The sequence below is a fragment of the Mirounga angustirostris genome, unplaced genomic scaffold, assembly GCF_029215605.1.
Source record: "Mirounga angustirostris isolate CCGP_5_RB_7025 unplaced genomic scaffold, mMirAng1.0.hap1 SCAF_2, whole genome shotgun sequence".
NCBI lineage: Eukaryota > Metazoa > Chordata > Mammalia > Carnivora > Phocidae > Mirounga > Mirounga angustirostris.
The window spans coordinates 117,544,407-117,567,200 of record NW_026991710.1 but is presented as its reverse complement, the minus strand read 5'-3'; the positions used below and the strand labels follow the sequence as shown (position 1 = coordinate 117,567,200).

Below are 22,794 nucleotides of genomic sequence, written 5' to 3'. Positions count from 1 at the left end.
AAACCTGTCCCTGATTACAAGGATGGGTCTGCTGCAGGCAGGCAGGGGATGAAATCTAGCACAATGGCTATGATCACAACTTTGGCGTAGAACCGCCGAGATTCCAGTCCTGTCTGCACCATATACAAACTCTGAGATGTGGCAATTCACTTTGATTCCGTAAGCCTCAGTTTCCTCATCTGTGGTTGGAGGAAAATAATGCATTGCAGAGCTTGCAACACGGATGTCTGTCTCGAACACAGTGAAAGCTCAAGATGTTAACTGTTATCATTAGTCTTCACTTGGAATGAAGAAAAGGCCATGTTAAATTTGCATGATTGTACTTTTACACTAAGCCATTAATGATGCATCCATTTAGTTTTCTACTCTGAAAGAACATAGATTTGATTAATTACAACAAGAATTTAAAGTATTTCCATTATTCAGAAATAACCTACAGGGTCTAAGCGTGTCCCTTCCTTCCTCTTCTTTCCCAGTTTTTTTTTTTTTTTTAAGAGAGAGAGAGGTAAATAACAATTATGTAGTCAGATTCACTGACTCTTCCTCTCCTTGGTAACAGCCTAAGGCTTAACCTTGATTAAGCAACATCACATCTGATCCAAGTTCTCTCCACTTTCAACCCAGCCTCTGTTCCCCCTGGGGTGGGGACAGCCCTGCCCTAGACCCTCCCCTGTTTAGCATCAGAACTTTGCCAAGGCTAAGCATCCTTAAAATTCTCTTTTAAAATTAAACAGTTGTCTACCTACTTGAAGTTGGACCATTTTGTCTTTTTTGCAGGATAGTCCTGCCCCTTGGAAAATGCATGAGCGTGTTAGGTTGTTCTGAAATGCATTTTAGAAGAAGGTTCCTGAATCCAGACTATGCCCATGTATTTCCCAGCCTAATGGCCCCGAAATGCTTTCCATGTGCCCTTCCTGTGAGTCCAAGTAAAGCAAAATCTCCTGACAAAACAAATTAGGAGTAATAGATGGGGGATTTTGGCACTTCCTATGACTCAAAGCAAACATATTTCTAGATTGTAAAGTATGAAAAGAGAGATCAGGTTGACACCGAGAAAACTGAACATTGATAAATGAATTGCTTTCATGCAGTCTCTCAAATTCGCTCTCTGGCTCTCTGGCTCTCTGTCTGTCTGTCTCTCTCTCTCCCTCTCTCTCTCTCTCTCACACACACACACATCCATTTAAAGGGTAACTATTTCCTGAAGATCATACTTATGTTAATCTCAACTCAACACAGTTGCCCTCAAGGCATTAGGGGGCAGTCATCCTCACAAAGCTTCAGATTCCACCAAATTATTAAAAGTAGATGTAGACTTCTAATTTTGTTTACAGACTTACTCACTAACAGAGTGATCTCCTTGTTATGGGTGAGGATATATTCGATGCTAAATTTCCTGCAAATTTTCACAGCACCCAGTCTTGAGATTGTGAGTTACTGCATCCTGTGTGTGTTGGTATACCTTTCTTTGATTAAAAATGGGATAAGTCAATGAGAGAGTCTTTTTACCCAACGCCACGTTCCTTTCACACGAAGGTCATATATGCACTAATTGGATGAAATATAAATCAGGTTTCTTTCCACATTTGGTTTTAGATCCTGACCTGTTTTGTGTCAAGAAATCACAGGCAGCACACCCTGTGCCATCAAGGTTGGTTCAATTCACAGATGATTTCCTTCAATCATAGAATGATACTAAATGCAATTCCAAAATAAAGAACGGAAAGTTCAAAAGCACATTTTTAAAAAAGCGTACTGTGCTGTAGAAAAGGCAATGGGAACCTTGACTCCGTTTGCCTCCCTGTTTCATAGAGATTTTGAGGGTAGCCGAAAAACATAACTCCTCCTGATAACACCTGTCATGTCCTCCCTGGGAAAGGTGATGTGGCAGAACTTCCCTCATTTTGAGCATTTGAGCAGTTGGCTTCTCCTTGCTTTAGGGTTCTTTGGTCTGGTTTCTAATTTCTATAAAGTTTAAAAATTTGGGCCTTCACTAAATGGGCAGATCCCATTTATTTTCTTCAAAGATTTATCTATTTGGCAGAGAGAGAGAGAGAGCACAAGCATGGGGAGCTGCAGTCAGAGGGAGAGGGAGAAGCACACTCCCCACTGAGCAGAGAGCCCAATGTGGGGCTTGATCCCAGGACCCTGGGATCATGACCTGAGCCAAAGGCAGACACTTAACTGACTGAGCCACCCAGGTGCCCTGCAGATCCCAATTATATTTTTCCTATTAAGTGTTGTTTTTGAAGATTTTGAAGAAAACTGTCCCAGGATAGTTCTCATTCAAAATGTCTGCTTCTAAACTTAAAAAAAAAATAGGCATACTCACAGGGAAAGAAAACACACACACCTGCTTCCTGAACACTGGGGGCGGTCTGGCGGGCAGGAATAGACGTCAGCTTCTTCCACCCCCAGCCTCCTATCTCCCAAACACAGGTGCCCCCAAATAGGGTTATGAGGTCGACTATAGGATGCCCAATTAAATGTGAATTTTAGATGAACATCAAATAATTTTTTAGTATGTCTCAAATATTGCATATACTCTTTGATTTGCCAAAGCTGTCCACCCTGCCCCAAAAGCCTTGAAACAAATGCACCACAGGGGTCCTAGGACATTGCAGCTTAACATACTGATCATCCCATGGAATCAAGAGTGGGGAAGTATATAAATGTCATTAAATCAGCCTCTCATTTTACAGATGATCAAACAGAGGTCAAAGAGATAAAAACCATTTTCTAAGAGCTTCTAGCTACCTGCCTCTGTCTCCTAGGGCAGTGCCGCTCTCTCGAAGGAGCATGCCTCTCTCCACCAATCCTTGAGGAGTTGGACTCTGACTTTAGGATTAGCACATGGGCAAGTGCACTCCATTTTTCCATGCTCCTGTCTACTAAAGCAATAGGGATGTGGCACACGTAAATTCTATCACCTCCCAGAGAAGGGAAATAGAACTGCCTACCTCCACAAGGTAGGGAGACAGGGCAGGAGAGGCAAATTACAAAGAACAAAGCACAGATTAACATCTCAATAAATTATCCTGCCACTTAGGCGTCACACGTCGGGTTTTCTTAACGTGAGGGCACACTCATGTTAGTGATCTGTGATTACTGTGGTTGGTTACAGAATCTTCCCCTGGAGACCTTTCCAAATCAGATAGAAAACCATTTGTCTTTGTTAGCCAAGTTGCAGCTCTACCTAGAGACCTACAGGGGGATGAATTTAAATGACTCCCCCAGAACTCTTCTGAACCTTGAAATCTATGAAAATTTATTTTTTAAAGATTTTATTTTTATTTATTTATTTGAGAGAGAGAATGAGAGACAGAGAGCACGAGAGGGAAGAGAGTCAGAGGGAGAAGCAGACCCCCCGCCGAGCAGGGAGCCCGATGTGGGACTCGATCCTGGGACTTCAGGATCATGACCTGAGCTGAAGGCAGTCGCCCAACCAACTGAGCCACCCAGGCGCCCCGAAATCTATGAAAATTTAAACAACTAAAATTGTAATGTTCAAGTCTTTGACGAGAATAAATGCAAAAGTAGCTCAGTGTTATTATAGAGCTTCAGTATTACTCAAGGCTTTACAGAATCAAGGAAAATCCCTCTACAGGCCATGGACATGCCCTGGTTGTTTTCCTGCAACATCATAAGGAGGGCACAGTGCATGTGGTTGATGATGATTAAGCATGCTATTTATATGTATATAGGACACTCGATTTCCTTACCATTTGCAAGGGATACATTTTAGATCTCAAGAAAATGCACTGTTCACCATAGAGCAGGTCTAACTGAGGTTGGAGATGGGACCCCCAGTTTGCCAGAGACTTCTCAGTTGCTCAAGGGGCTTAATTTCCAACCCTCCCATTTCCTATTTGTCCTGCTTTTCCTAAGTAAACTGATTAGGGGAGCAGGGAGAGTGTTCAAGTGAACCTTCCCACAGTCCCCCTGTCTGAAGTGGTCCTAAGTTGGAGACATGGGGAAGGCCACCTGCTTCTTAGCTCTAGCTAAGTGGACAAGGGACTGACAAGGCAGAGGCAAATTCTCTGGGACCCAGGGTGACAAAGATGGGCTAAAAAGCAGGAGATAGAGCACTGCCTGTGGCAGCTTCCCATATGACTCAAATAACCAACATCTGAAGCCATGAATATTGTAGTTGGAATTGTTTCACAAATTTGGGGCCTGCAGAAGTCTTTGGAGCTTACCTAGCTTAACCTGTTCATTCAACCAGTAGAGAAATGAGGAACTCATTACCAGAAATAATTTTTCATTCTTTATTGTTAGGGGAAAACCCTTCTTCCCCATACCTATGGAAAGAGAATCGTTAGCATAAAGCTCCTGGCCTCCCCGCTCCTTTTATTTTGCCCCAGGGAAGAGTGATTTAATAAAACGGGGACTTTGGAAGAAGCTGACTAAGTGTCAGCTAGCCTCTCCCTCCTCTCTTTCTTGAGAACAAGTTGTCTCCCGGAAGCATGTTCTGCTCTCCTCCTTCAGGAAAGGCACTTCCTCGTAGGGAGGGGACAAGATGGTCTGCTTGAATACAGGGCCGTTGAGTAAGTTTGTTTAAATTCAGTGTTCAGTATTCTCAAAGGAATCTGACCTGGATAAGGGTTGCTGGGAAGTCTTTCCTGAGGACATGCACTCTGAAGGAATAATAGGATTTAACTAAGTGGAGAATGGGAGAGACAGAATGTTCCTGGTAGAAGCAACAACATGTGCAAAGGCCTGTGGTTGGGGGGGGTGGTAACATGGCAGGTGTACTGGATGAGGGCTTGCTGAAGTGCAGAGAGACAGGGAAAGACTGGTGCATGAAGAAATGGAGAGGCACATGAGGCCAAACTACACGGGTCTTCAAGACCATGTTAAGGATCTTGGTCTTCAACATCAGAGTACTTCATACCCAAATAAGGATTGAAGCAGAGAATGGGGCGGGGTGGGGGGGAGGAGAAGGATGGCATGATCATATATGCAAATGAACATTGATTCTGTCTGTATTGTGAAGTACAGATGGTGTGGGTGTGCAGAGTGAATACAGGAAAGAAATCATCGCAGTTGCCCAAGCAAGAAATGATGACCATTAGGACCAGAGTTATGTCACAGAATGAAGATGGTTGTTAGCTGGAAGTCAGTTTTCCTGGCATAAAAGAGAATCACACCTTTGGCTAGCTAGACTCAGTTCACATAGACATCTCAAGAGAAGAAAAAATAAAACCATGGAATTATGTAAATCATGTCCCAATTTTAAGTGCCGCAGTTCAAAACCCACTATTGCAAAAATTTGCTTTTGCTAAAAGTTTTCTCACTTTTGACAAAATAAAAAGGCTGTTTGTTTGTTTTTTAAACTTTGTATTTGTTTTACCTTCTCCCTCTCCTTAGAAAGCCAGAAAATCTTTAATCATATAAGTTACATCCACGATAATTCTCATTTGAGCCTTTCCCTAGAAACAAGCATGTACACTCCATGGGTTGTATTTGTTAAGTGACTAATACAGAAATCAGTGGCCATCACATTCTCTCGTTATGTCTCTACTGTTTTGTTTTGTTTCAGGCTTTGTTTGTTTTTATACTGCCTTTCTACTAAAATGGGAAAATAATAATCTCTTTGTCTGTCTAAAAATATCTCTGTGTAAATATTCTTCAAAAGCTCATAAGCTAGTTGGAGTGAAACTATTTCCCTCCCTTTTCCACCAAAAGCACAAAGAAAAGTTATTCCTTGATGAAATTATTGACTACACATCCACATGATTTCCTTCAATAGCAAGTAAATACTCCCTCAATAACCATGGGTGTGGAATGGAATAAAATGGAACAGTGTGGAGAATATGAAAATTCGTAGAGATTTAATAAAAGATTTCCAAGAGGATCCAAGGAAGCTGGTCTTACACAAAAGGGACTGGTTGACTTGCAACAGCGCCCCCCACTGGGAGAGGTCTGCAGCCTAGTGGGGTGTGGCCTCTGCTTACCTGATTCTTGGCTGAAAAGGCATACACTTGAATCTCTGTTGAGCCCTGTGTCTTTATGCTCTCAAAAGAGAACCCCCACTCAGCAATGAAATGTACCAGTTACCTTTAAAATCTTACTCATTTGCGGCGTCTGGGTGGCTCAGTCAGTTAAGCGTCTGCCTTCAACTCAAGTCATGATCCCAGGGTCCTGGGATGGAGCTCAGCATCTGGCTCCCTGCTCCACGAGCAGCCTGTTTCTCCCTCTCCACCCCTTGTGCTCTCTCACACATGCTCTCTCTCTCAAATAAATAAGTAAAATCTTAAAAAAAAAAAGAAAAGAAAAGAAATCTTACTCATTTAGAGTAGGGGAATAGCAATACAGTAGGGGAATAACAATACATTTAAAAGTGTTTAATTCTGAGGAGCCTGAATTTTATTTTATTTTTTATTTTTACTTAAATTCTAGTTAGTTAACATATAGTGCAATATTGGTTTCAGGAATGGAATTCAGTGATTCATCACTTACATAAACACCCAGTGCTCATCACAAGTGCACTCCTTAATACCTATCACCCATCTAACCCATCCTCCCCCCACCTCGCTCCATCAACCCTCAGTTTGTTCTCTATAGTTAAGAATCTCTTGTGATTTGTTTCCCTCTCTAAGAGCCTGAATTTTAGACTTAATCTTCAAGAAACTTTTTTTAAGTCACTTTCAAATATACAGAAATTCCAGTTAAGTTTGCAAAAGTGGTCCTCAAAAGTCTTTAACTAGGAGAGAGAATAATTACTAGCATTTATGTTGTTGGTGTGTGTGTGAGACTCTAACTGGACTGCCCAACTGTTCTGGTTTACCCAGGCCCAAGAGTAATTCCCAGACATGGAACTTCTCGTTTTAAAACCAGGACAGTTAGGGGAAACTGAGATAAGTTGGCCACCGTCCCTAATATATAGGGCTCATTAATTTTCTGAAGAAGTTTAAGTATCAGTCAATCATTGGTATTCACGGAATACTTACATCTGCTCAGTACCCTGCTAGGCACAGTGAGAGTTTGGAAGGAATAGGACTCAGGAGGTCCTTCCCTTGCCTGAAATTCTGTGGCTCCTTCATTGCTTCCTAGGAGTTTATAAGGTAATTTCCCTAAAATACTCAATGGCTGCTTACTAAACAGAACTTGTCAGGCACTATGGTTGGTGCTTGGGGTGCTCAGATGAATGAGAAACTGAGTCTGGCCTCAAGGAACTAACTCTTCTGTGAAGACAGGCACAGATAAAAAAACAACACAACTTGGTAAGAGCTATTATAGAGCTCTGACAAACTCCTGAGCACATACCACATAGCAGGACACAGCTAATTCCAGCTGCAGATATGTCTAGACACAACAATGGTGCTATGCTGCATGTGATATGCAAATGGAGGTCTAGACTCTAGGTAACAGATGCTGTAATTGTTCAGAGGAGAGAAAGAGCTCTCTTGGCAGAGTGATCATCCCTATGTGTATAGAGGAAGACCTTACTGGAAAGACAGGATTTAAGGCACACTTGGGAAAATTGTGAAATGCAGGAATAAATACAAAAGAGGCTCTTGCATGGCACTTGCATCATACTAGTATGTTATGAACCAGAGTTTATGATTTATCTAGTTCTGTGCACTTGAGGTGCAAAAACTAAAGAACCACAACCAACAAAAGATTATTAGGCAAAGATGATGTAGAGGGGGAAATTTAGACTAGAGGCAAGAAAGTTTAACACCCGTTGGTGTTAGATGGACTTAACAAAAGAGTCTCACATAGAAGATAAAGTTGAGAAAAATAGGTTAAGGTCAGATGATGAAGGTTTGTGAATTGCTGTGAAGTTTGGAATTCCTTCTATAGACACTGGGGAGCCATGGAAGGCTTTTGAGAAGGGAAATGCTATGGTGAAAGTTTTATTTTAGGAAGCTTAGTCTGGCAAAAGTGATTACCCAGGTCTTATATGAATTAGAAAAGATTCCAAGTTCATGATTTAAAACCAAGGGAGTTTTAGCATGTGTGGAAAGGAATATTAAAGAAACTTTTCCCTTTTTATTGCAAAATGCAGCTGTTGGCTGGAGCGGGGGAGAGATTCTTGGCATCTCCCTAAGGGCTGGAAAGGTGATGCACCTGCAGAGGGAGAAACTGGGATCTCCTCTGCAGAGAGAATCATGGCGGCCATGAGTGAACCTTCCCCCCCCCCCCACTAAGAGCCATCTCCTAGGTGGAGAAGGCTGTCTACAAAGAGATAGCCAGGGGACAAAATCTTCCAGCTGCAAATTAAAAACAACCAGGAAAACGGTTGCACCTTTATATATGACTGAATTAAACAAAAGTAAAGAGAAAAAGCTTCTGTATCATTCCATATCATAGACCCTTTCAAATTCCTTTCTCATAGTCTATTTCCATCTCTAATTCTACCTGCACAAAATATAATCATGCCTGCTTGTAATTACTTATGCATACATGAATACTAGTAAGTTAAACTTGTTCATCTATTTACATAGACAGTGTGATACATAGTAGCTTAGGAATTGCTTCTTTTCCCTGTGATTTTAAATGTGCAACGAGTTTCTTTCTAAAACACATATTTGCAGATGTCACTTTAAACACTATTTTCTGAGATTATATTTTCCATAGAAAACAGATGTCTGCAATTATCCCTTTTTTGACCTCTGAGACTTATCAAAGTCAAATAGGTAATCATCCAATCAGACGGGCTATCATTATCAGAAGAAAAGTAATTATAATCTGAATATGTTTGAACATGATTATTATAAGCTTTAAACTGTTACACTTTTGATTGGGGCAGAATTGGAAGACATTATCACTTCATAATTCAAATGATGTAACTTCACTTGTTTTTGTCATTTAGAATCTGGAGAGCTAAATTTATTTAACAATATAATTCTTTAAACATGAACAAATTATGCAATAATCTCTTTAAAACCATGAGAATGCTTCTCAAAATCTTGACAGTAAAATTAGGGGAATTTTTTTTTTTTTTTTAACTAGAGCAAATCAGAGCTCGGCACTGAGCCCATCAGTGTGGGAAGCTTGAGGCAGACGTGTTCCTTTGACAGACATTTTGTGATATGCTTGGTTCTGTTAAAGAGACCCACTCCCTTTCTGCCTGCCTCTAGAGGCCCACCCATTGTTGGCCCGAAGTAAAAGAACTCGGCCAAATACAGAAATGATAAGTGAGAAAAGAAAGGAGAAAAGGTGTATAAAGAAAGAATATTTTTCCCAAGAAGATATGTAAATAGAAGGCGTGAATTCAAGTCAAAACCAGTACTGAGAATTTTTTAGAGGACTTGGCAGGGGTGGGGGGTTGGGTGGGGGCATGGGGAACTATTGAAAACCTAATGTTTGGTACATAGGGAGCAAAACAGCTTTTCCCATTGAAAATAATTTTATAAAAATCTGGTAACGCACCATACATTTGATTAGGTGTTTGCTTAACTTGGTGGGATGTCCTGATTTTCCTCCTCCACCGTTTCTGAGAGCTGTGCTTTCCAGCTGGCTTGCTGGCCTCAGGAAGGAGGATGATGGCAGGGTGCTCCTGGGCTGTTCCTGGGGCCTGAGTCCACATGAGCTGGTGGATGTGAGCAATGAGCATGCAGAGTCCCATTGGAGAACTCTTATACCTCAGAAATGTTTGGCGTTGTGTCCTCTGAATGTGGCACAGGCTGAGGGTTAGCAATAGTCACAGACAGGAGCCTTTACAGGATTTGAAAGGCATTGGCTGGTTATTTTTCCATAAACACAGTGTTTCCTAGGATGATTGTTTAGGAGGAGCCATTCAATTCATAATTCTAGTTCAGCAGAGTGAAGACCAGAGTCGTCTCCGCAAACACAGTAGAGCTTTGGTAAAAGCCAAGTTCTTACTTCATACCGTTGCACCTTCCTTATTAAAAGTACCCCTTTCTTGTTGTTTCTTCTTGACTTCTTCCCTTCCCCTACCTCCACCGTGTGTATGTGTCCAATCCCTTCATTCAAGAAAGACTTACTGAGTACCTAATAGGGGCCAAGCACTCTGGAAATGGCAATGAACGAAACAAATATCTCGGCCCATTGGGAGCTTGCATTCCAGTTAAATTCTTGCTAATTCCTGGGGTGCCTGGGTGGCTCAGTCGTTAAGCGTCTGCCTTCGGCTCAGGTCATGGTCCCAGGGTCCTGGGATCGAGCCCCGCATCGGGCTCCCTGCTCCGCGGGAAGCCTGCTTCTCCCTCTCCCACTCCCGCTGCTTGTGTTCCCTCTCTTGCTGTATCTCTCTCTGTCAAATAAATAAAATCTTAAAAAAAAAAATTCTTGCTAATTCCTGCTGCGGAGATGTCAACTGATAACACAGGTATTGATGGAGTTATCAAGGATTGAAAGTAGTGCTCCCTTTGTCACCCAGGGAATCAGCACCTCTTGGGGGGGGCGGGCCCCACGATAGCGTGCACCGTTAAACTCCCCTGGCGACTCAGACCTTCTGAGATCAAGAGAGGGATGATGGCAGGTACAACTGCCTTGGGGGAGAGCGGCCGACCTGGGGGAAGTTTGATCTTGGCAGGTGCCTCTTGAAAGTCCACGGGATGGACAGGTGCCCAATCATTGTGTACCTCTCCAACACCCGGCTGCACAGAAACCTCCTCTGCTCTGCCTGGTGCTACCGCAACCATGAGCTCACTACTTTGTTAGTCTCCCAGTGGCAGAAATCCTGTTTTAGTGACATGACTCATGATTTATAACTCCCTATCGTCCAGCGCAGTGCCTGGCACAGCATTGGCACTCAGAAACCTCTAAATAAATGAATGGCTGGCAACTGCACTTCCCAAAATCTTTGACGCTCTGTTCGGTCTCAGTGGAAAGAACTTTCTTTGTTGTGTTCTCTGTTGGTCACAGATTCCCAGCCTGACTTGTTATCTTGCAAGATGTCAGAGTAGAAATTTCCAGCTTGATTCTTACTCTAAATTTCGTTGAGCCCAGGTATTGGAATTACGGTACTACTTTTCAGTGGGGATTTTTTGGTCGATGTTTAGTTCATCGTGCTGAATATTTTGTGCATCCATGCACTGCTTCTGATGGATTTAGCTTATTAAAGTGGGTGGCATCCAGCTGCAACTCCCTTTTCTTCTCTTTCCTTCTAATCTACTTTCAAGTTACTAAAGCAGCCTATTAACACTTGGTGTTTTCATCAGAACTTGCACATTCCTAGGAGCCTTTGAGCCTGTGATCACATCATTTCCCATCTTTTCAGAATATTCTTTCTCCACAGTTTTGCCTAGCTTCAGTTTCTCCAGCTTTCAAGACCTTCCAGCAAGCATAACAGTACCAGCAGTCAGAATGGCATATTTTCCACAAAGCCTTTTCGACCACTACAAGCCATCGCTTCTCCTCATTGCTTCGTGTAATTATTTCATGTAGAAATGATTCAACATCCTCCTTTGCTGCATCAGTTATCTTTTTATATAGTTACAGATGCAAACATGTATGTTTAATTAGCTAGATGAATAGCAGGATAGCACACAGGTAACAGCATGGTTCAAGGGGTACTTAGACTTAGGTTTCAAAATAGGTCCTCTCCTTGGGGGAGAGATGACTTATGACAGGTTACCTCTCTGGACTTCAGCTTTGCCATCTATAAAGTAGGGCAACCGTATCTACCTGTATCAAGCATGCCTTTTTATTCTGATGCTTTGACATCTGGGGCCTTGCTGACTTCTAGGAGACTGCCCCTCTCAGGGCTAGCTAATTCTTAGAATTGGCAAGGGACCAGCCTGCAAGCATACTTTTCATGTGTGAGCCAACTGATCCAAACCCCATACCCCCAACCACCTCTTTTATTGGGGTCTCATATTCTGGCCACTAGCCCATGTCCTATTTACTCCAGAGCAACTAGGAATAGAACCTTGGCCCCAGAGCCTGCTAAAATGAGTCAAACCAGCCAATCCTACGCCTCTGCCCACTTACCATGCCTCATCCATTCCTTTGCACAGAAGCCATAATAAAGGCTCTTTCCCCTCGATTTCCCCTGCTCCCTCTGCCTCCTTACTGACCCAGGTGCTCCACCATGTAGCTTCCCCATGATGTGTCATACCACCTCCTGTTTCTAGGGAACTGTGAATAAAAACTTCTTTCTTTATGACAGTCCTTTCCATGTCTGCCTGTCTTACCATACCCAATTAAAATCAATTCTGGGTACATTTTCAAACACTACCCATAGGGTTAAGGTAATGATTCTCAACTGGAGGTGATTTCTGACCCTCAGGGGACATATGGCAACACCTGGTGACACTCTTAGTTATCACAACTGGGGTGAGAGGTGTTATTGGCACTTAGTGGGTAGAGGCCTGAATACTGTCAAATATCCTACAATGCACAGGTTACCCACAATAAGATTCTCTCGCCCGAAATGTCAGTCCTGGCAAGGGTGAGAAACCTAGGATTCAGTGAGGATTCGGTGAGATAAAGTAAGTCATATGCTTCCTGAAGTGATTCTCAGACTGTACCACACACTGGAATCACCTGGAGGACTGACTAAAACACCTGTTGCCAGGCCCACTCCCAGAGTTTCTGATTCAATAAGTCTGGGGAAGGACCTGAGAATTTGCATTTCTAACAAATTCCAAGGTGATGCTGACACTGATATGTCAGTACCAACTTTGAGAATTAATAGCCTAATTCATAGGAATTGCTCAATAAATGATATCCCATAATTATTATTTTATCAGATCCTTTAGGTCAGAAACTGGCCCCTCTACTTCATATCCTGTACATCACTGGGGTTTGCAACAGGCACTCAATTAAAGATGCTGATGGTTATTTGACACTGAAGCACTACTAAGTGGTAAACTATACCTAGTAAGTATACATTTGGGACTAGATTAGAGACTGGTCTAGGTAGGAATATGTTGTAGTTAGCTATTGCTACATAACAAATTGCGCCAAAATTTAGTGGCTTAAAGTAACAACCATTTCATTATATTTCATGATTTTGTGAGTCAGGAATTTGGACAGGGCTCAGCAGGTTGATCTTCTGTTACCTGAGGTATTGATTGAAGCTCCTCAACGGTATTTATCTGGGCAAGAGGTTAATGTATTCATACGTCTGACACCTTGCTGGAATGGCTTGAAGGTGGGTCCCCACTGGGACTGTCAACTCGAGATCCTTCCTGTGGCTTTCTGCCGGTGGCCTCTCCATGGGGTGGCCTCAGGGCAGTCAGACTCCTTACATGGCAGCTTAGGGCCCTAAGGAAGAGTGTTGCAGCTAACAGGGTGAAAAGCTAAGTTGGCCTTTTTGACCCCACCCCAGAAGTCCCATTTTGTCATTTCTGCTGTGCTCCATTGGTGAAAGCACTTACAAGCCCCCCAACCCAGTTCCAAGGGACAACATATGGATCCCATATCTTAATGGGAGGAATGCCAAAGAATTTACTGGCCATGTTTTCAAACTACCACATGATATTTGGCTACAGCGCTGTTTCTAGTGAAGGGAGTAGAAGACATAAGCAAATGACCCTAGGACTTTATAATTTTACTCTGTTAATCTCTGTACTGAGCTTTTGATGTTATGTCCTCTCTCCAAATATATCATTGCAAGCCAGACAGCTTCCCTGCACTACTGTCTTCATCTCATGACTGCGAGTTGGAATAAGTATCCATACCTGTCAGAATTGCCTAGTGCAGTAAAACCCACAATGAAATGCCCTTCCCTACTGCAGGCTCATTACACAGCATGAAAAATCATATCCCCCAAGGATACAGTCTCACATGGCATTTCTCTCTCCCACTGTGGTCCTCGTCCCCAGCGTGCCTGTAGCAGAGGTATGCTCTGTCCTCGTCCCCAGCGTGGCGACCGGGTCCTGTACAACCCGATTCAAACAGTAATGCTTCTGTTCTCTGAATGACGCCTCCTCTCACAGGGCTGCACTTACCCCTTGGAGACCCTGGGCTCTCTGACCGGTCAACAGGTCAGCAGGAGCTCGAGGATGACCTCAGCAGCAGCCGCTCGTTATTTCAGTTGCATTTTTCTCTCTGATTATCCAAAAGCGAAAACAAAAAAGTCATTTAAAAAGGCAACCTGTGCTCTTCCAGTACAACAAAGGATCTCCTGGAAATCTTTTTTTTTTTAAATGACATTTTAATGTATGCTTTGTTTTGTTTTCATCACTTTTATCATCATTTCTTAGCAGGGGCCCAAGTGACTTGTCTGGGGTAAGGGGGGTAGATTGTAATGATTCATTTGTATACATTTGTCCTAGTGGGAATTTGATGTGGAGGAAATATTATCAGAATATTAAATTAGAGGCACTCAACATTAGTCTCTGTTCTGTTTGAAACGAGACTCAAGATACAAATATATGGGGCCCAAGGAGGCCACGGTAATTCAGTAATTCATGAGCCTCCTCCAGAGCACCTTGGTTATTTCTAAACTGAGTTGACATAACTTTTCTCCTGTTGCTGGTACCCTTGGTGCTTCTATTTGGGTGAAGTTTTTAGCTAGCCTCTCTTCCCCACTCAGTACGTCTGTTAAAGTCTCTAAAGGCAGCAGCTGATCTGGTTCTGGAGAGGCAGGTACAACCCTCACAGTCCTGAAGACCGAGCACTTTCCAACAGATCTCTTCCAGCAAGGTGTTCTCTTGCAGGTCCTGAGCAGCGCTCACTGTGAATCGGAGCTGACCAGCTCCTGAGACCAGTGTGTCAGTCAGGATCCAACAGGAAAACAGAAACCACTAGAGAATTTGAAACAGAAGGGCTTGGATGTAGGGGTTGGTTATACAAGGATGGGAGAGCCAAGAGGCCAGAGAGGGGACAGTGAGGAATCCAGAGACCATAAAGACCGAAAGCTGACATTGCCACAGGGCAGTGGGAAGAGGGGAGGGAGTTCTGGAGCTCAGGGGCATTGTCGCCAGCTGGAGGCTGGAACCATAGTGGACAGGACCTGCCCGGCAACAACTGGAACCAGAGGGGCTGAGCAGCTGCAGAGAGCGAAGGGAAGAAATTCCTGTTTTTCTCTCCCTCTCCTCACCCTCCACCTTCACCTGTCCGTGCCTCCCCATCCTCCAGTCTTGGAAAAGCAACCGACAAGGGTCAGACCCTTTGATTCAGAACAGGATAGGGAAAGAGCAAGAAACAGACCTGAGGAAAACAGCCAGGAAAATGTGCACGGAAGTAACCCTATGAAACTATTTGCACTCAGTTCTATGTGGTGTCTCTAGGACCCTGCACACATCCATCCTCCGCCCAAGGTCATTGTCAGCTTCTTGAAGGTCTCAGCCACTGACATCTATTCTGACTACACTGATGTCACCTTGTCCAATAACAAATAGCCTTTCTTTGTAAGGCCCCAACCTGGTCAGATCTCTAGTTTCGGTCAACTGCTCCCCAAGCCTCCCTGGTCCCTGAGGGCTTCTTCTCCTTGCTTACATGTTTGCTGCCTCCTAGCTCACTCTTGTTCCCACTGTCTCTTGAGCATCTTTGCCAATTTGTGTCAAAGATCCATTTTTGTAAGCTGATCCCCAGGTCCAGTGGGCATGGTCTGGGTTTGGTGTCACATAATCCTCTTGTTCACCATAGAAATCTTAACTACTTTTTCTCTCCTCCAGCAGAAGGTGGAGTTTTTGCTCTCATGGTGGGCCCAATTCAAGGGAGAAGGGGGTTAGATTTTACTTTTTTGCAGAAGAGCTTGTGGGATGGGAGATATTTTTGCGGCCATCTTGGGAAATACAACCAGCCCCAGGCAGAGACTTAATAGATCTCCTCAATCCTAATTAATAGTTTTTCTCAAAGATTTCCTCCCTCCCTCTGACTCTTCCTCCCTCTCCTCCTTTTTGTTTTCTTATAATACCTAGAGACAGGAAAACTTAATCTTTGGGAAACAGTACATCTCTGCATACAGCTTAATCACAGAATACACCTTGAAATATTTATAATGGCTCTTTATTTTTTCTTGATTTCAACAGACTAGACTCAAACACCTTCACCACTAACATATTCTAATATATTAATAGAAAGAAACTGCAATCAGGACCTACCCTCAGAAAACTGACTCCACTTGCCATCTTCCCTATGGTTGTCTGGCAACACAACCATATTCTCGGTATGTATAACACATTCTCCACCGTAGAGTTTCCCTGCAAGTGCTCCTCTTTGTCTTTGCCCACGTCAGGGAGTAACCAGATTCACTCCCTCCCCTTATGACAAGCCTTACAGTGAGCAAGTCAGAGAAAGCAACTCTGAATTGATTTGATTAGGCCTACTCAGAGGGAACTGGGACTGTTATTCAGGTGGGGAGATGGCTCTTGACAAATCAAGAGGCGCCATAGTAAAAGGGGGTCAGTCCTCCAGTCCTTTCTGCTGGCCTGACTTGCTCTTTCCAAAGGGAAGGGGGACAGAACACCCAGGAAGAGGTCTTCTGGAGTGATCTAGCTCCCACAATGAGGAAGTAGAGAAAAGTCACATGTGGAGAAGAAAAGATGGTCTTTTCTTCTGAAGGTAAGTATTCTACAGAAACTCAACAGATCACCCCATCTTAATCATGAAGGCAAGAAGGCAAGAAGATGGCAAGTGTAGGCAGAACACCAAAATGTTCTGACCTCCAAACAAGCATTAAGTCCTTAACGGAGAGAGGACAGGGGTAATTCAGAGCAAGTGCAATGCCCTCTATTTGGGTTTCGATTTCCTTGTCTCTGGGGCCAATTGCTGGGAAGTACAATGGTTATAGTTGTGCTGAGCTTGGCTCTAAAAACCTGGGGTTTTCAAACCTATCAGAGCTAGCACCTCTTTATTATAGCAACTGTTTTGTAATGCCCCTTTAATACCCAGAATAAAATTAATAACATAACTCATCTTCACACATTTCAGAAAGATAGCAATGCAATGCCTCAACGGACACAAAAGAAAAACACAACGCTATCATAAAATAACGGGTATTTCAATGTGTCAACGCTCAGCCACTGTGCGCCGTGGCATTGGAAGCCACGGCAAGTCATGAGGCTTCGCGCATGCCAAGAGGCCCCAGGAGCGTGAGAGTTACAAATGCAGCCCATACAGGTGGCTGTTTGTCCACATGTGTAGATGGGATTTTCTGAAATGATGAACAACTCTTGACAATTCTCTGAACAAAGCAGAGTGTAATCATCTTCTTGATTTATATGGTTGTATAAAATTCAGTGTATACTAAAACAATGCACAAAGACCTCTTGTAAATTTTGAAAACGGAGTCAAGTTCTAAGTTACCAGAATGTTTGTCAAGTTTTTCATGTATGGAACTATCCCGTGGAACAGTCAGAAGTCATGTGGGATGCAAGATAATTTTGTTGTTGTTGGCCCCCACCCACTAAATGGCAGTAGTACCCCCTACCTTGTAACAACCCCAAAAGGCTTCCCCAAATTTCCAGCATGCCCTCCAGAGCCTTGAAAACCATGCTCTCAAGTGTTAATCAGCTAGCCTTGGGAGTGTTTTCTAAGGGTTCTAAGAACCGTAGACGTATGACGTGATTGGCATAATTATTCCTTACCACACGCGAGGAAACTGAGGCACAGAGAGGCTACATAACTTCCCAAGGTCACAGAACAAGGATGCCCGTGGGGGTGGAGGTGGACCATAAGCCACCCAGAACCGGCAGGAACCATTACCACTCCCTTTCTTGATTCGCGTCTTCATTTGTGAGACCTCTTTTTCCAGCCTGCTTCCTACTGACAGGTCTAGGCTCCAACCACATGAAAAAGGCCTCCGGATCATCAGAGAAAGCTGTTTACTTACCGCATCCTGTTTGTCTTTCGGAGCGTGGTGCTCCAGCGGTGTGGGCTGGCCCTTGGCGGGGCGCTCAGAGCTCAGGCCTCCCTTCACCCCGAGACCCTTCCTCGTCTTGCTTTTCATCTGCGGGTCGCCGACCCACTTCATCCATTCTTGCGATATGATAACTAAGCCAGGCCAAAGAGGCATCATTTACTGGCTTCCCTCTGCTTTTCCAATTATCCCATTTGAGCCTCGCTAATTTTCTCTTCACCTCTCCTCACCTCGCGGAGCTCTTCCGTTTGCTCTGTCAGACCAGCCGGTACAGCGACGATAACCCGCTTTTCCTCCCAGAGTCATCGCAAACAAAGGCCGGCTTGGCCAAGTGGGGTGTTTCAGAAGCGAGGAGCTCGCCTCTCACCCCCGGCTGCTCAGCGAGTGGCTCAGTGGGAGCGTCTGCGAGCAGATCTAGAATGCAGAGTGCCCTGCTCAGCGCCAACGCCTCCCTCAGCTCTGCCTTAGCACGTTCGAGTCGGCTTCCTGTGCAGCGCGGCTGTGGGCCCCGCATCACCGATGGTCCTAAATTAAGTTGTGGAAGACAAGGGCTCATTTTCCTCGGGGGAACTTGATGTCAAGAAACTAAACTGAAGTCTCAAGGTCTTTGAAAATCTACTGGTTACTCTGGCAAGGATCCCCCGCTAGGATCTCCTCCGAGGACAGCATCCAGCTGCATGGGATCTTTTGAAGGCGCACATGCATTCAAACAGGATTATGCACGTGGCTTTAATTCGCATGTGCCTATAACAGTGACTCTAAGGGAGTCCTCAAATCAATGCTTTGGTGTTGTTCTCTAATGGCTATTTTCCCCACTTTCCTCTGCTCCTATCACTCTGCTACCCGACACTCCTTATCAGAAATAAAGATAGAGGGGCGCCTGGGTGGCTCAGTCGTTAAGCGTCTGCCTTCGGCTCAGGTCATGATCCCGGGGTCCTGGGATCGAGCCCCGCATCGGGCTCCCTGCTCAGTGGGGAGCCTGCTTCTCCCTCTCCCATTCCCCTGCTTGTGTTCCCTCTCTCGCTGTGTCTCTCTCTGTCAAATAAATAAAATCTTTAAAAAAAAAAAAAAAGAAAAGAAAGAAAGATAGCAGAGGATATAAAAAGACAAGAAAGAAGATAGAACCAAAAGCAAAGCTCATGAGGACTGTGGGGCAGATTTTTGGAGATCACAGTTTTAACTCAATAGGTCAAAGATAAGGGGTCTTCGATATCCAGCATTTGAGACCCTGAGACTAAACCCAGCCTTCTAAAAAGCATATAATCCCAGTCACATCACAATCAGAATACATGATATTTTCCTCAGTCGTTAATAAATATAGGGGCCATGAGAAAGAGATCCTGTTCTCGTCTCTTTTTTATGCCATGTCTCCTTCCTTCTGTTTTCTCCCGAGTCAAATAAACACAAAGGTATTCATCTGATACTAAATTGTCTCCCCCTCACAGATTTGGTAGAGAAATTGGTCAAACTACAAGAAAATATTTTAAGCTCATCTCCTGGGGGGGAAAAAAGGGGTTAAAAATCAAATGTATTTTATTAGTTATATGAGTAAATAAAGTATTTAAACTCATCTTTCAGATTGTACAAGTTCAACCTCTCAGCGATTACAGTGCTGTCTACTAAGAAAATATGCTATGTCCGAGACATACCTCTTATGTTTCAATTCCCCCTTTGCCTCCTGCAAGCCTCTTCATAATAAAACCTAGTCTTGTAGTTTCATATGCCACCAGTGTCTCTTGCCTCTCCCTCTTTCCATGCACTGGGCACACGTTTTCTAACTAGTCACTGGTCATCTTCCCCAGGATGCCCCTCAACACCTCCGGCTTGACACACCCAAACCTGAACTTGCCTCCCCTAGGCACAACCCACTCACTCCCCTTCCCTCCCATTCTCCAAGTCTTCTCCATCCCAATACTGCTGGAAGGAACCCTGTGGTATATTTGCTTATATTTGACTTTGGGACAAGGTATTTATGTACACAATGTATCTCTATACTAGATGCAAGTTCTTTCAGAGTAGGACCTGTGTTTGATTCCTCTTTATAATCATCACATCGTATAGCAAGTGCCTTACCCGTTGGAATACGCACTAAATATTTATTTCATGAATGGAGTGAACACTCAGCCTTCAGCGTTGGTGGCAGTGAAATCAAAGGGCCCCAAATGAATGGAGAAGAACTGTAACACGATTATGGCAAAGTCGAGGGCAGGGGGAAGGAGGAACAATGCCCTTTCCAAATGCCTTACAGAGTGCTAGTCGTTCTAAATGTTTAATAAGGCATGGTTGACTGACTGACGAATAAGGTTCATCCCCTCTGGAAAGTAGTTGGAGTGGTGGGGTGATGGCATTTTCTTTTCATTTGCCCCAGGGACACAGAGTCAGGAGCAAGCAAGGGGACATATTATATAGACTTTCTGGCAAGTGTTATGCACAATGGATCCCAAGTTTCTGCCCCTGCTGAACTGCCACAGACATATATAATGTCTACAAACTTCAGATGAAAGGTGATAGGTCAGCGCCATCCCTATCACAGTGTTTCCTTTTCCCACTCACTATACCATGAGCTTCCTAAGAATGAGGATCTACCTTCTTTATTACTTAATTCATTCATCTTTATAACCATGATGCCTGGCACACTGGTGCTCAATAAATATGTGTGGAACAGCAAATGTTTCTCGGAGCTTAATATAGATGAGGTTAAAAATACTCCTAGAAGGACACTCAATTATTAAGAAAAACTATTAATCAGCTGTTTTTTTAAGGTTTGCAGAAAATGGTCCTAGAAGTAATAGGCCTAAACTAATTAAAAAAAAAAAAAATTAAATCAGAGTAGTTCTCCTCTTTCACAGTGTGTTCGCCAGACCACCTGTATCAGAATTATCAGATTCATGTGCCCCCACTCCCAAATGACTGAATGTTCTTCTTTGAGATGAGCATGGGCAACTCACTTTTTTGAAGATTTTATTTATTTATTTATTTATTTATTTTAAAGATTTTATTTATTTATTTGAGAGAGAGAATGAGAGAGAGCATGAGAGGGAAGAGGGTGAGAGGGAGAAGCAGACTCCCCGCTGAGCAGGGAGCCCGATGCGGGACTCGATCCCGGGACTCCAGGATCATGACCTGAGCCGAAGGCAGTCGCTTAACCAACTGAGCCACCCAGGCACCCGAAGATTTTATTTATTTGAGAGGGAGAGAGACAGAGTGACAGAGACAGTGAGAGAGAGAAAGCAAGAGCAGGGAGGAGAGGGAGAAGCAGGCTCGCTGCTGGGCAGGGAGCCTGACGCGGGGCTCAACCCCAGGGCCCTGGGATCGTGACCTGAGCCGAAGGCGGACACTTAGCTATGGAAAAGAGCCAAGAAGTATTCTCACTCTGGGGTCCTGAAGCATAGGACAGATCTCTTTGTCTTAGATGGCATAGAGCCAGGAAATGGGGCAAGGTGGCCTCACAAGATTCTGGATACTTTGAAAAACAGATTCTCTATCATCCCCCTCAAATTCGACATGCACAGGAACAAAACTCTGGACCTGTCATTTCTGTGCCGGTGATGAAAATGGCTCGACTGTTTTCCTTTTCAGCTGCTCTTTCTTCTGTGCAGTACATCCAATATTCTTGAATGCCTACTTAGTGCAAGGCCTGGGCAAGATACTTTAGAAGAAACTTGGAATACAATTCAACCGTCTGCAAGAAGTTCACTACCCAGGACATGCTAGGAGAGATAAGCACATGAAAATTGGGGAGCAATTCAAAACATGAGGAGAAAAGTCAAGAGAAAGTATTTGTTTCACGTGTGAATAATCATGCAAACAACATATCAGGATATTCTGAGGGGAGTGATCATTTCAAGCTGGGAGTCCATTTGAGCCCCCTCTCTAAGACGGGCGAAGATTTGGAAAAGCAGAAAGGTAAAGGAAAGGTGTGTCCAGGAATGGGAATGGCACGAGTGTGTTTTAGATTAGGAGGGGTGGGGGTTAACAGAGAAAGGTGGGAAGTAGATGAGTAAGTTGGAGACCTGCCTCTGGGGGTGGTTGTAATGCCATGCCACGAGAATTTTAGACATTGTCCTGCAGGGAAATTGGAGGATTGGGAGTCAGTGCAGTTTGGAGAAAGCAGTGTTTTAACAAGATTAAGTGTTTTAACAAGACGGCAGTTTTAGGATGATGTTTAAAGAAGGGCTAAAGTGGAAGAAGGGCTCTTCCACTTCTACAGTGAATGAATGTCTGACCAAGTTTGGAAATAAGGAACTTGGAGTAATGAGCTCAAATGAGAGAGAGGTCGGCATGGCCTTGGCCTTGTATTCCAGAGAGAAGAGCTAGTGCCTCCGTTAGGGATGACAGCCTGATTAGATGGATTGTCTTCTTCAGAGAGATGCAGAAAACATCTTAACCTAACCCTCAGTCAAAAATTAGGCATGTGATGGAGATGGGAGGGAGGGGTCTCCTAGACAGTTGGCAATAGACGCTGGCCTCCAGGAGAACCACAGAAAACTGCAGAAAGTGATCGATGAGGACGTACTTCCGGAAAAGGGGACAAGATGAAACCTTAGCTCAGATATGAGGAAAAACTGGAGGGAAGCTTGCTAATAAACATCTTATCACAGCCTGAACATGGGGGTGATTTGCGCACCTGGGTCTGGGCCTCCTGGAGCTATGTGGGCAGGAGGAAAGCATCTACGGGGCCGAAGTGTTTGGCAGAGGGTGGAAAGAGCATCTCCCACAGGTGGCCTCTGTGACAGACCCCTACGTGGTGGGCGTGTGGGCTGGCAGGGAGAGCAGCATGACCACCTGCATGGGGAGAAGGAGCCGTCACTAGTGGAGAGGAGAGGCTGAGTCTGTGAGGACCTCGTTCCTGCCTGGGATTCAAGTTTCCACGAGCTTGTCGCCAGTTCTGCCCAGGAATGTTCTCTACCTGGGGAAGCAGAAGCCGAAATGGGGAGTCACGACGCCACAGCCACAGGTACAAGATAGCAATGGGACATGGATTCTTCTGGCAGCTCTAGGGTCCTGCAGGGCAGAAGGCTGTCACGTGGAAGCAGGAGGGTAGAAACAGTCATGAGGATGATGCTGGC

General features: G+C 44.1%; 1 long non-coding RNA gene across 3 annotated transcripts in view; it reads left to right on the top strand.

The window, feature by feature from the left end:
- Positions 1–22,794, top strand: part of LOC123848222 (uncharacterized) — a 105,331-nt gene that overhangs the window by 77,855 nt on the left and 4,682 nt on the right. For 2 of the 3 annotated variants that reach the window (XR_010409571.1, XR_006791712.3), the window contains exon 3: positions 15,945–16,033. This is a non-coding gene — a long non-coding RNA (uncharacterized LOC123848222). Of the gene's footprint in view, positions 1–15,944; positions 16,034–16,315; positions 16,429–22,794 lie in introns of all 3 variants that reach the window. The other variant, XR_010409570.1, reaches the window with a different exon arrangement.